Source organism: Phoenix dactylifera, unplaced genomic scaffold (genome assembly GCF_009389715.1).
Source record: "Phoenix dactylifera cultivar Barhee BC4 unplaced genomic scaffold, palm_55x_up_171113_PBpolish2nd_filt_p 002875F, whole genome shotgun sequence".
Lineage (NCBI taxonomy): Eukaryota > Viridiplantae > Streptophyta > Magnoliopsida > Arecales > Arecaceae > Phoenix > Phoenix dactylifera.
The window spans coordinates 6,078-19,248 of NW_024069967.1; the positions used below are offsets into that span (position 1 = coordinate 6,078).

Sequence of the window (13,171 nt, forward strand, 5' to 3'; positions counted from 1 at the left end):
CATGCTTTCTAGAACCATGGCTCTGATACCACTGCTGAGTTACGCCCTGTTCGATGCGACGTTCACAGCGGAATTCGAACGGAACGTCGTTCATCGTATGAACGCGCCTCAGATCGTAGAATTCAAAAATTTTTCTGGATCCAAATCTAGAAGATCTTTGAACTCATTAGGGAGGAATGATAAGAGCACAAAAGTGCGACCTACATATCACTAAAATTAGTGTTATTGCTAACCGATAATAATAAATTCGCTAGATTAATATTATATTTGGGTTTGACACAGAATATCATAAATTAGAGATAAAATGCACATTGAGTACAAATTTGACTTCAGAAGGATCTCTTCCCAGATCCGACCCGGTTGAAGATCGGGTCGGGTCCGAGTCGGATTCGGGTCCGAATCGAGTCCAATTTCTTTATGCTTTTAGGAAAGAATTTTGGGCAAATCTAATTTGACCATATCATAACTATGAGGTGCTGGGTGACCCATGACTTGAAAGACTTGCACTTGACCTCCAGTCAGAACAGATGACTCGTGACGAACTCAGTCCATCCATCTACAAGCCAAATTTCATATCACACTATTTTTTTATCTATATGACTAATTGGACGGAACTTGGTATCTCTCAGCTCTCATCTCAGGAGGGCAAAGAAAGTCCCAGACCTTCTTCCAAAATCTAATTCCATTGCAGAAACTGGCACATGACCCATATTCAGTTCAACGTTCCAGCAAGGGGAGAAGGAATGATCCCAAGCGCCTGTCCGCGTTCATCCGGCGATCCCACATCCGTCCGTGGGCCAAAGAAGAAGATGGATCTTCTTCCATCCGTGAAGCACTCCTCCAGCTCATCCCGCAGCTCCTCCCTCCTTCCGCTTCATCAACCCCTCCTTCATTCCGTGATCCGGCGATCCCGCACGGTGTCTAGACCCTCTTCTGGATTCCCAGCGTCTCAGCCCTCTCCCGTGGATCCACGTTTTCCCCTCTTCCGTGATGCTAGCAGTGGTCCCACAGCGTGTCTCCACCGCGTCTCTAGCTGTCTGCGACCAAATCCCCGCACCTCAGCCCGTGCCTCCCTCCTTCTGTTTCCAAATCTCAGCCTCCCAGCATCCCGGACGACCCTCTTCCCCGATTCCAGCGATCCTGCGCCCATCAAGCATTCCGTGATCAACGTCCCAGCCAAGAGCCGCGTCCGCCCTCTCCTTCCGCCCATAACGCTTGCTGTGGCGATCTATAAGAGGGGGAGGTTGAGGAGCTCTCGGGTGGTGCTGGGTGGTGGGCCAAAGAACAGGAAAAACAGGGGAGTGTGGAGGTCGGTTTGGCCAAGGAAACAGGGGAGCTCGGTTTTTAGGAATAAAAGAAAAAAGAAAAAAAAACAAGAGAGGAGTATTTTATTAGTTTTGTTTGAGTTTGTTTTTTTTTAATTTATGAGAGCAATATTTTTCTTTAGCTTGAGTTTATGAGAGCAATGTATTTTTTTAGTTGTACTTTAATTGAAAGTTTTAATTAAGAAGTTATATTTTGAGTTTGAGAGCATGTTGTTCTTATTTTTAGTTTTATTTTAGGTTTTGTTTTGAGTTTTAATTTTTGAGAGTTTATTTGGGTAGAAAGTTATATTTATTCTGCAATTTTAATTTCTGTTCTGCAATACATTAAATCCTCTTTCATGCAATCTATATTCCAGTCTGCAATTTTCCTAGCGCTGTTTTCATCCATTTTAATTTATGCCAAAGTCTTTCTTTGATTAGTTAAATATATAAATGCTTTTCGAATTTAAATACTTGTCTTTTTGTCAATTTCAAGGTAGAAAATATTCTCTGGTAGCCCAGAGAATCATTCAAACATCCTCGAAGTAATGTTTTTTTCTTTGTTATTCAAGAATCGATTTCGAATCCGAGTGAACGTTCTAATTTTTTTGCAACTCCAATCGCCACCCTGTGGATCGACCTCTTACAACCACTATTCTTCGAGTAGGAAAAATAAGAGTAAAATTAATTTAAACTTTGTTTGTCGGTTCTAACAACGATCTGTTTAGTATATTTTTAGGTAAACAGGAATCGGACGAACAGATTGTCAGGATCAAGCGCTACCATTACACCAAAACCCGCAGGTGTTAGTGAAGGCGCAACTTTATTTCCTTAAACTAGCGCAGGGGGCCCATAGCGCCACGAGTCGACTCCGACCAAGCCTCGCCCAACTCCGGACTCCGACAGGGCCTCGCCAGTGGGTTCAGGGACCCCCTAGTGGTATAACCCACCCTACTCCTCCAGCGCATCCACGTTGGTAGGCGGCAGGACTGATCGGCCCTCCAGGCCTCCGCCAACGTTGACTCGGCCCCTCAGGCCTCCGCCAACAATCCCCCCCCCAACGTGATGCCTGGGTTTCGAACTCGAGACCTATGGCTCTAATACCAATTGTCAGGATCAAGCGCTACCATTACACCAAAACACGCAGGTGTTAGTGAAGGCGCAACTTTATTTTCTTAAACTAGCGCAGGGGCCCATAGCGCCACGAGTCGACTCCGACCAAGCCTCGCCCAACTCTGGACTCCGACAGGGCCTCGCCAGTGGGTTCAGGGACCCCCTAGTGGTATAACCCACCCTACTCCTCCAGCGCATCCACGTTGGCAGGCGGATTGTGGAGTGATTGATTATAACCCTATTTGATTTTGATGAGCTCAAAGCATTTGAGTATATCTTATGTTTACTAATGAATTCAATCTAGCGTTTCAGTGATTGTAAATTTTATGGTTAAGTGTCTCTAGATTTGGTTCAAGATATTTTGGATAAGTTAAGAAGTCAATATGAACCAAAGTCTGAGACTCGAGTCGACTCCAGGAATATTTCGAGTCGACTCCAAGCGCATCAGAAGCACTGGCCAGGCTCGAGTCGACTCCTGTACATTACGAGTCGACTCCGACTGAGAACAGACAGACGAATAGAAAGATACAACTCAAAACCTGTCAGCGAGTCGACTCTTGAAGAGCGCGAGTCGACTCCGATGCTAGCCGAGTCGACTCCAGGGTAGTATGAGTCGACTCCAGGGAGTTACAGACAGAAAGACAGAGAAGCTATTTGGACTCTGAGAGCCGAGTCGACTCCTGAGGAACGCGAGTCGACTCCGATGGTTGGCAGGTCGACTCCAAAGGAAAGCGAGAGTCGACTCTCAGTGTAACACAAGGCAAAAGTCAGAGAGCAACTTTCGGACACTGAGAGCCGAGTCGACTTCCCGCAAAGGGCGAGTCGACTCCGAGACAGCGCGACCCCAAAAAGACAGAAGACAGTATTTTTGTCTCTAAGAGGCGAGTCGACTCCAAGACAGTTCGAGTCGACTCCAAGGCAGCGCTAGCCCAAAAAGACAGAAGACTGCTTTTCGGATACTGAGAGCCGAGTCGACACCAGAACAGTCCGAGTCGACTCCAAGACAGCACGAGCCAAAAGACAGAAGCTTGGGAGTTCGGACTCTGAGTGCCGAGTCGACTCCCAGAATTTCCGAGTCGACTCGAGTGAGCAAACTTGGAAAATGCATCCATGGATTTCTTGGGATGAGCCGACTCCAAAAGTGCCAGGTCAGCTCCAGAGTTTGGGGTGTCGACTCCGGGTTAAGTCGAGTCGACTCCCAGTCAAGAAGAGCACTTTAATTCAAATCCAGAACAGTTGCCGAGCCGACTCCAGAAAAGCATGAGTCGACTCCTGCTGCAGCCGAGTCGACTCCAGATCGCGCGAGTCGACTCCGATCCCAACGGAAACATTGTCAGAATGTGCAGAATGTGCAGAACGGCTAGTAGAGTGTGTCTAATGGCTAGTTTCTGTGGGGAATGGCTTAAATAGCCACAGAGAACTGTAGCACGGTAGAGAAGTGACATTCCACTCTAAGAAAACAAGAAATCTTCATCTGCAAACTGATTTCAATGGAAAAGAAGGAAGAGGGCCATTAACTCCATTCAACCAACTCTTTCCAGCATTAAAGAAGTCTCCTTCTGCCTTCAAGTCTTCAAGACATTCAAAAGGAGACCCAGAGTTCGAGAAGTCCTCCTCTACATCGTCATAAACTAGTTTGAGGGCTCTTAACTTCTCTATTGTTTATATTGCTGAATATCTGCTTTCTTAGAAGCTGTATTTTTCTCTTTGTTCCTTCTATCCATTTGTCCTTACCTGATTCAATCAGGGGATTGAATCAAGGGTGTAAAGGTTTGTTGGTGAGCCTAGGTTGAAACCAACGTGTAAGGGTTCGATTGTGATCCCGGAAAATAATCGGATGGTTCTAGTCGGTGAGCCAGGAAAAACCGACCGAGTTCGTTGTGACCTCGTAAAACAACAAGTTGGGTTGTGAGCTTGTAAAACAACCGGCTGTAATCCGAGGGGTTATAGTGAATTTCCAAGTGAGGCTTGGGGAGTGGACGTAGGAGCAAGGGTTAGCTCCGAACCACTATAAATTTCTTGTGTTTGTGAGTGCTCTGTTGTTCTTTATCTTCATTTCATTCACAGCACATAGTATCTAATTAATCAACTTGCAAAAGGTGTTAATTAGTATTTCATAAATCAAATAATTGTAATAATTATTTTAAAACCCAATTCACCCCCCCTCTTGGGTTGTCTATCTGGGCAACAAGTGGTATCAGAGTCGGAACTCTTTTACCCAAAGAGTAAAAGATCAAAATGACAACCCCATTTGGATCTTCCCACATTGAGGGCCAGTCCACCCAAAGACCCCCATTCTTCAATGGATCCGACTACTCATATTGGAAGGCTAGGATGAGAATATTTATCCAAGTCCAAGACTATGAGATGTGGACCATTATACTAAATGGACCATACATCCCATCCATTTATGTAGAGGGTGTCACTGTACCCAAACTTGAAAAGGATTGGGATGACAATGACATTAGAAAGGTACAACTCAATGCCAAAGCAATGAATGTGCTTTACTGTGCATTAGATAGAAATGAATTCAATAGAGTCTCTACTTGCAATTCTGCAAAAGAGATTTGGGATAGACTTGAAGTGACCCACGAGGGCACGAATCAAGTCAAAGAATCCAAAATAAATATATTAGTTCATAAGTATGAATTATTTAAGATGGATTCTAATGAAACAATCACTTGCATGTTCACTAGATTTACTGACATTGTCAATGGCCTAAAAAGCCTTGGCAAAAATTATACTAACAGTGAGCTTGTCAGGAAGATTCTTCGCTGTCTACCAAGGTCATGGAAAGCCAAGGTGACGGCAATCCAAGAAGCCAAGGACTTGAACAAGCTTCCACTTGAGGAGCTTCTTGGATCCCTAATGACGCACGAGCTCACAATGAAACAACACAGCGAAGAAGAGTCCTCCCACAAGAAAAAGGTAATAGCCCTCAAATCTGTTTCTACTAACAAAGACTTATCTTGCAGCAGCAGCAGTGAAGAGGAAGACAATGAGGGAGATGATGATGAGGCTCTTCTCGTGCGTAAGTTCAGAAAATTCATCAACCGTAAGAAGACCTTTCATCAAAGGAGAGGCCCCTCAAGTTCCTATCACAAGGATAAAGGTAAGGAAAGAGAAAATGAGGGAATCGGATGTTACGAATGTAAGAAACCGGGACACTTCAGAGCAGACTGTCCTTTGCTCAAGAAGGCCAGCAAGTACAAGAAAAAGAAGGTCCTCGTCTCCACCCTATCGGACTCCGATACATCTTCATCATCATCGGATGAGGAACAAGAAGAAAAGGCCAATCTATGCTTTATGGCAAACGAAAATGAAGTAACATCTGAAACGCATTTAGATTTTACCTTTGATGAGTTATATGATGCGTTTAATGAATTAATGGATGAATATAAGACAATAAGCCTTAAGAATAAAGAGCTAAAACTAACCAATCAATCTCACCTCCATAAATACGATAAATTAGTTAAGGATAAGGATTTTATCACTAAAGAAAATTTAGAACTTAAGACAAGCAACCAAATGTTAATTAAAAAAATAATACCTTGAGTAAAGATAACGAAAAATTAGCCAAGGAAATTTTTGAACTTAAAAAGGATAAACAAACTATTGGGGGTAATTTTACAAAAGACTTAGATGCACTAAAAACAGAAAAACAAAAGTTGGCACTAGAACTTAAGAAGTACAAGCCTTTTGTAGAAAAATTTACTTATAGCTCAGAAAAATTAGAAATGATACTTAATAGTCAACGAGCTGTGTTCAATAGAGCTGGTTTAGGGTATAAACCTAAAAATAGACAAAAACTCCTTAGTAATTTCTTTGTTAAAGCAGGAGAAAGCAAAACTAAGAAAATAACATGTTTTTGCTGTGGAACTTTAGGACGTAAAGCAAATGTGTGTGATTATAGAAAAGGAAAAACTAAAAGAAAAATTAAAAGGGTTTTTGGGTTCCAAAAGGAACCACCATTACTAACCATGAAGGACCCAAGAAAACTTGGGTACCTAAAATTGTATGATTTGCTTGTGTAGGAGTGTCTTGCAGCCAAGGTCGACAAAAATTGTTGGTACTTGGATAGTGGCTGCTCAAGACACATGACGGGTGACAAGGATCAATTCTTCACCCTTAAAGCTAAAAAGGGAGGTGCTGTGACTTTTGAAGACAATAACCAAGGTCACATCATTGGTATAGGTAAAGTACAAATTATCCCTTCAACCTTTATTGATAATGTTCGATATGTTGATGGTCTTAAGCATAATCTACTTAGCATTAGTCAATTGTGTGATAGAGGTTTTGATGTTTTGTTCAAACCATCACTATGCATCATAACCAACTCAAATGACAATAGTTTAGTTTTTAAAGAAATAAGACGTGGGAATGTGTATGTTGTAGACCTTGAGGATCTTGCCAAACATAACCCATGTTTAGTTGTTAATGAAACTAAGGATAATGATGCTAGTTGGTTATGGCACCGTAAGTTAGGTCATACAAGCATGGACACAATATCAAAACTAGTTAAAAGAGATTCCGTGATAGGTTTGCCAAAACTAAAGTTTGAAAAGAATAAAATATGTGAAGCTTATCAATATGGCAAACAATCAAGGAACTCCTTTAAATCCATAAATTGTGTCTCTACCTCTAGACCTCTAGAACTACTACACATGGATCTATTCGGACCAACTAGAACCACAAGTCTAGGTGGAAGTAAATATGGTCTAGTTATTGTAGATGATTATTCTAGATACACTTGGGTCATGTTCTTAGCTCATAAAGATCAAGCATTTTCAGTTTTTAAGAAATTTCATAAGGAAGTAACAAATGCTAGAGATACTTCAGTCATAGCTATTAGAAATGACCATATAACCGAATTTGAAAAATCATTTATTTGATGAGTTTTGTAGTAAAAAGAGGGATAACTCATAATTTTTCTGCACCTAGGACACCACAACAAAATGGAGTTGTGGAAAGGAAAAATAGAACTCCAGAGGAAATGGCTAGAACCATGTTATGTGAAAGTAACCTCCCTAAGTACTTTTGGGGAGAAACCATCAATACCTCTTGTCATATATTAAATAGAGTTTTATTGAGACCCATTATAAAGAAAACACCTTATGAACTTTGGAAAAATAGAAAACCCAAAGTAAACTATTTTCATGTCTTTGGATGTAGGTGTTTTGTTCATAATAATGGAAAAGATAATCTAGAAAAATTTGACTCTAAATCTGATGAGGGTATATTCTTGGGGTACTCTACAACTAGTAAAGCATATAGAGTCTTTAATAAAAGAACCCTAGTTATAGAAGAATCCATACATATTGTTTTTGATGATTCTAGTGATATCTCTTCTAATAAGAAAGTTAATTTTGATGATGATGCTGAAATTCTTGAAAAAAGATTGATGAGATGACATTACAAGATGATGAACAAAAATTAATTGGAAATGCATCATCAAGCCAAGAGGCTATTGTGGATCATGGGCTGACTAAGGCTTGGAGGTATGCTCACTGGGCATCCTAAGGAATTAATTTTAGATGATCCATCTCAACCTGTTAGGACTAGAGCATCTCTTAGGAACATAAATAATCATCTAGCTTTTGTCTCACATTTTGAGCCCAAATACATAGAAGAAGCTGAAAAAGATGTAAATTGGATAAATGCAATGCAAGAAGAATTAAACCAATTTACTAGAAACAAGTATGGAATCTAGTTGAACGACCTTCTGAATACTCAATTATAGGTACCAAATGGATATATAAAAATAAACTTGATGAAAATGGAATTATAATTAGGAATAAGGCTAGACTAGTAGCAAAGGGTTATAATCAAGAAGAAGGTATAGATTTTGATGAAACCTTTGCTCCTGTAGCTAGACTTGAGGCAATTAGACTATTACTAGCATTTGCATGCTCTAAGGATTTCAAATTATTTCAAATGGATGTAAAAAAGTGCATTTTTAAATGGGTATATTAATGAGGAGGTGTATGTAGAACAACCTCCTGGTTTTGAAAATCATCAATATCCTAATCATGTGTATAAACTGAACAAAGCACTTTATGCTTTGAAACAAGCACCTAGAGCATGGTATGAAAGAACTTAGCAAATTTCTACTAGATCATGAGTTCTCTAGGAGAAATGAGATACGACACTGTTTTTAAAGAAGAAAAAAAAGACATGTTAGTAGTACAAATTTATGTTGATGATATTATTTTCGGTGCTACTAACAATCGCCTCTTGCGAAGAATTTGCTGACTTGATGCAGAGTGAGTTTGAAATGAGCATGATGGAGAGCTGAACTATTTTCCTCGGGCTTCAAATCAACATCTGAAGAAGGGATCTCCATCAATCAAGCTAAATACATCAAGAAGATGCTTAAGAAGTTTGATATGGAGGGAAACAAGTCAATCGGCACACCCATGAGCTCATCATGCAAATTAGACAAGATGAATCAGGTAAATCTTGTAGATCAAAAGATGTATAGAGGTATGATAGGATCTTTATTGTATCTCACTGCAAGTAGACCTGATATCATGTTTAGTTTATGCATGTGTGCTAGATATCAGTCTAATCCTAAGGAATCTCATCTAATTGCTGTCAAAGAGAATCTTTAAATACCTAATAGGAACAAAAAATATAGGTTTATGGTACTCTAAAGAATAGTAGCTTGAACTTAATAGGATACACAGATTCAGACTTTGCTGGTTGTAACTTGATAGAAAAAGCACCAGCGGGTCATGTCAATTTTTAGGAGAAAATTTAATCTCATGGTTCAGCAAGAAACAAAACTCAGTTGCATTATCTATTGTGAAGCTGAATATATGGCAGCCGGGAGTTGTTGTGCTCAAATCATGTGGATTAAACAACAACTTGAAGACTATGGCCTTAAACAAGATAAAATTCTCATTAATTGTGATAATACAAGTGCCATTAATCTAACTAAAAATCAATTCAGCATTCAAGAACTAAACATATTAGATAAGACATCACTTCATAAAGATCATGTACTGAATGGTGATGTGACACTTCAATTTGTTTGTACTGATGATCAATTAGCTGATATCTTCAACAAAACCCTGTGAGTGAAGAGAGATTTAGTGTGCTTAGGAGAGGATTAGGAGTGATTGATCCATCTTAGTGATGTTCTCTTCTAGTTCATGTGATTTTGGATGATTAGATTGTGTTAAAAATAGAGTTTCTCATCTATGATCATCAAATCAGATCATAACTTAGTGAGTGTGCCCTTGTTTGGTACGAAAATAGCATAATTTTTAGGTGCGTGCCAGAGTTCGAGTCGACTCGGATACGTTTCAGAGTCGGCTCATGACGGGGAGTCGACTCGCACATAGGACGGGAGTCGACTCGAGGTCGATGCAAGCATAAGGGGAGTCGACTCGCACATTGACGGGAGTCGACTCGAGGCCGATGGAAGCATAAGGGGAGTCGACTCGTGCATATTTTGGAGTCGATCGAGTCGAGTCGACTCGCGACTTACAGGGAGTCGACTCGAGGTCGGGATCCGGATTTTAACCCTAATCCAGACGTTTAATCAACACTTCTATTCACCGCCTCCACTGTTCACAAACCCTAGAGCCGTCTCCGAGATCGTCTCCGACCGTCGTTAGGGCTTTTCCGTCGACCTTCTTTCGTCCTTAGGTTTTTACCCCATCCCTAGGTCAAGGATGCTCGCGAAAATGGTTGTCCCAAGCCGGAGAGGCCCCCAACCCGCGACCGGTGCCGGAGCGACGGTCCAAGGCTCGCGAAACGATCCCGTGAGGCCACAACCTCCGGTTTGTTCCCCGTCGAGGCCAGTTCCCTCGCGACCGTTGCGCGCGGAAGGCGGTCTCCACCGAAGATACGTCAACCTTCGACTATCTCTCCCGGGAGGGCTTCACCATAGGAGATAGGTTGAGGGGCCAAGGTTTAGAGTTCTTTTGTTCATTAGATCTCCCCACATATCCAGGGTCTAGTTAGGGAGTTCTATGAACAGTGCATAGGGGCAATGGGGGGATACAGGGAACCGTAAGCGGGTGTCCCTCTATTCATTTCTGAGGATTTCATAGCACAAATCCTACATCTTCCCCAAGTTGGGGTATTTCCTACACACCCAGAGGATAGGACTGAGGCCCTTACGGCCATTTTAGGGAGTCCACCCCAGTCTCACTCGATGAGGTGTCCGCTAGTTCACTGTCAGTTGAAATGCGGCTCCTCCTGAGTATTATCTCTAGGGCCCTTTTCCCTAAGACCGGCCGCTTTGATTTTGTATCTGAGAGTAGGGCTGTTAATGAGCCGAGCTGCTCGGGCTCGGCTCGGGTAAAAGCCCGGCTCGGGCTCGGCTCGTTAGTCAAACGAGCCCGAGCCCGAGCCTAATATGAGGCTCGTTTACATCCGAGCTCGAGCCCGAGCTCGAGCCGAGCAGCTCACTGAGCCCAAACGAGCTTGGGCCTTTAGCTATTTGCTGAATGCTGATTGATTAGTCTCCCATGGCCATAGGCCCAACCCCGGCCGGGCCCCACTCTCCAGCCGGCACCAGCCCCCCACCGTCCATCGACCCAGATCGTGATCACCACCACTCATGCTCAATTGCTCATCAGCTCGGCGATGCCCTAGTCTCCTCCTGTCTCCCTCTCGGCCGCCTCTCCCACTCGACAGACGTCACAGACGACAGTCGACAGTCGACTCCCAAGGCCAAGTCCCAGCCCTCCTCCCCCGATTTCGGCCTCTCCCACTCGACAGTCGACTCCCAAGTCCCGCCGCGCTCCGCCTCCCTTCGCCCGCACGCCGCGCCGCCGAACCCCTCCGGCCCTCCTTCTCCTCCGAACCCCTCCGGCCCTCCTTCTCCTCCGAACCCCTCACCATTTCCAAGGCTTCCATCATCTGGACGACTGGACGGCTGGACCTCGACGAGACGACGACTCGATCAGTCGATCCCTCGACTTGCTCCTCCCGGATCTCCCCGACTCCGACCGGCGACCCCCTGATGCTGCAGCCCACCGATGACCCTTGTTATTTGGCTGAACTTGATGTTAGATTGTGTTTCATTTGCATATTTTGTTTTCCTGCTCTCATCTTTTTGTGTTTATGCCATCAATTATTTCTATGCTGTTGAGTGCTGTCACCCCTGCAACAAGCTCCTGCCGCCGCCCCGAGGTTCTCCATTGCGCGTCGCCTCGAAGCAGGCCTACATCTGCCGCGAACTGCGGGTCATAATCCCTTCTCCCCACCAACCTAATTCTCCATTCTCCTCAGCTTTATTTTACTGATACTGCATTGGAGTACTAATGCATTCAGATGTCTCTTTAACTGTGATTTGTTTCTAAATTATGTGCAGTTACATATACAATGATAGAACACCCTTTGAGAAGCTTTCCAGATAAGTATTTCTGCCCTGGTGAGTTGTATCCTTTTCTTCTCCATGTCCAGTTTCCTTCTTTTTCTCTGTCTCGTATGTGATTAATCATTAAACTCTGACTGTCCTGAATCATTTTATCTAGTCAAGCTAAGGATGCTAATATGTCCTAAAATAATACCATCTTTAATACATAATTACTTTCGTGCATTGTCCCTGATATATTTGGCTTCACCTTGATTGATCTTAACACTCCATTCCTTTCCCATGCAATCAGTCTTGTTACATGGTTTCAGATCTTTTCTCTAAGTATCCTGCTGTCTTCTTCTTTTCAACCCCATGGCATTTTAAAGTACCAGCTCATTGCTTCATAAGAAGGTGTTCCATACATCCAGGAAAGTAAACTGCAAGCAACATGATCTTTATACATTTTCTACATAGTTTGACCAAACTTTTCCTCGAACACCAGTTTAAGATAAAAAGATCAGCACTAATCCACCAAAAAGTTACTGATATTTTTATCCACAGCGGTTGAAATCTTACATATTTCTTTCCATGATTGAATTGGCTAGAATTGGAGAGAGAATGCATTTCCTGACTTCTAATTAATTTCTTATAGTCTGCGGGGCTCCCAAACGGAGATTCAGGCCATATGAACCTTCAGTTGCCAAGGATGCAAATGACACAGATGCCCGTAAAGCCAGGAAGGCTCAGATGAAAAAGAGATGAAGCCATTGGGTAATTGCCTCACTATAAGTAATTTTGGGTGGATCCTGAGTGTTTGAAAGCATATCTCGCTTATATATATCATTCTTGAAACTCTTGTGCTTTCAGGAAAGCGTTACCTGTTGCCATAGTGCTTGGAGTTGCAGGGCTAGCTGGCTTGTATTTCTACCTCAACAATGCCTACTAGTGTGAGCAAGGACCAAGGAGCATCATGAGGCTCCTCTTTTCTTCATTCTGAAACTGGTCGAGTCAATATTAGTATTCATAATGTACTGTCATCTGTAACAACAGAATAAGTTAATGTACTTTATGTTTCCAATTTCAAGTTGTGAGGTTTCTGTTAAACAAGCAACAAATGCAAATTTCAGTGATCAAGAAGATAAAACCAAGAAATAAAATTCAACTATCATATGATCTGAATGACAAAATATATGCCTGTACCGAGCTCGTACCGAGCCCGAGCCCGAGCCCGAGCTCGGGCTCGTTCAGGAGCTCGTAATTGAAACGAGCTTTACGAGCTCGAGCCCGAGCCTTTGCTTTACCAAGCGAGCCCGAGCCCGAGCCCAATACAGAGCTCGTTACCGAGCCCGAGCCCGAGCCCGAGCCCGAGCCCGGGCTTTCCCAGGCTCGGGCTCGGCTCGGCTTGTTAAAGCCCTATCTGAGAGGGACTAGCCTTTATGTT

General features: G+C 42.8%; 1 pseudogene; it reads left to right on the forward strand.

Annotated features, from left to right (window-relative positions):
• The first annotated feature begins 10,416 nt into the window (after window positions 1-10,416).
• On the forward strand, window positions 10,417-12,917 carry LOC120109816 (annotated as a pseudogene).
• Window positions 12,918-13,171: the final 254 nt, after the last annotated feature.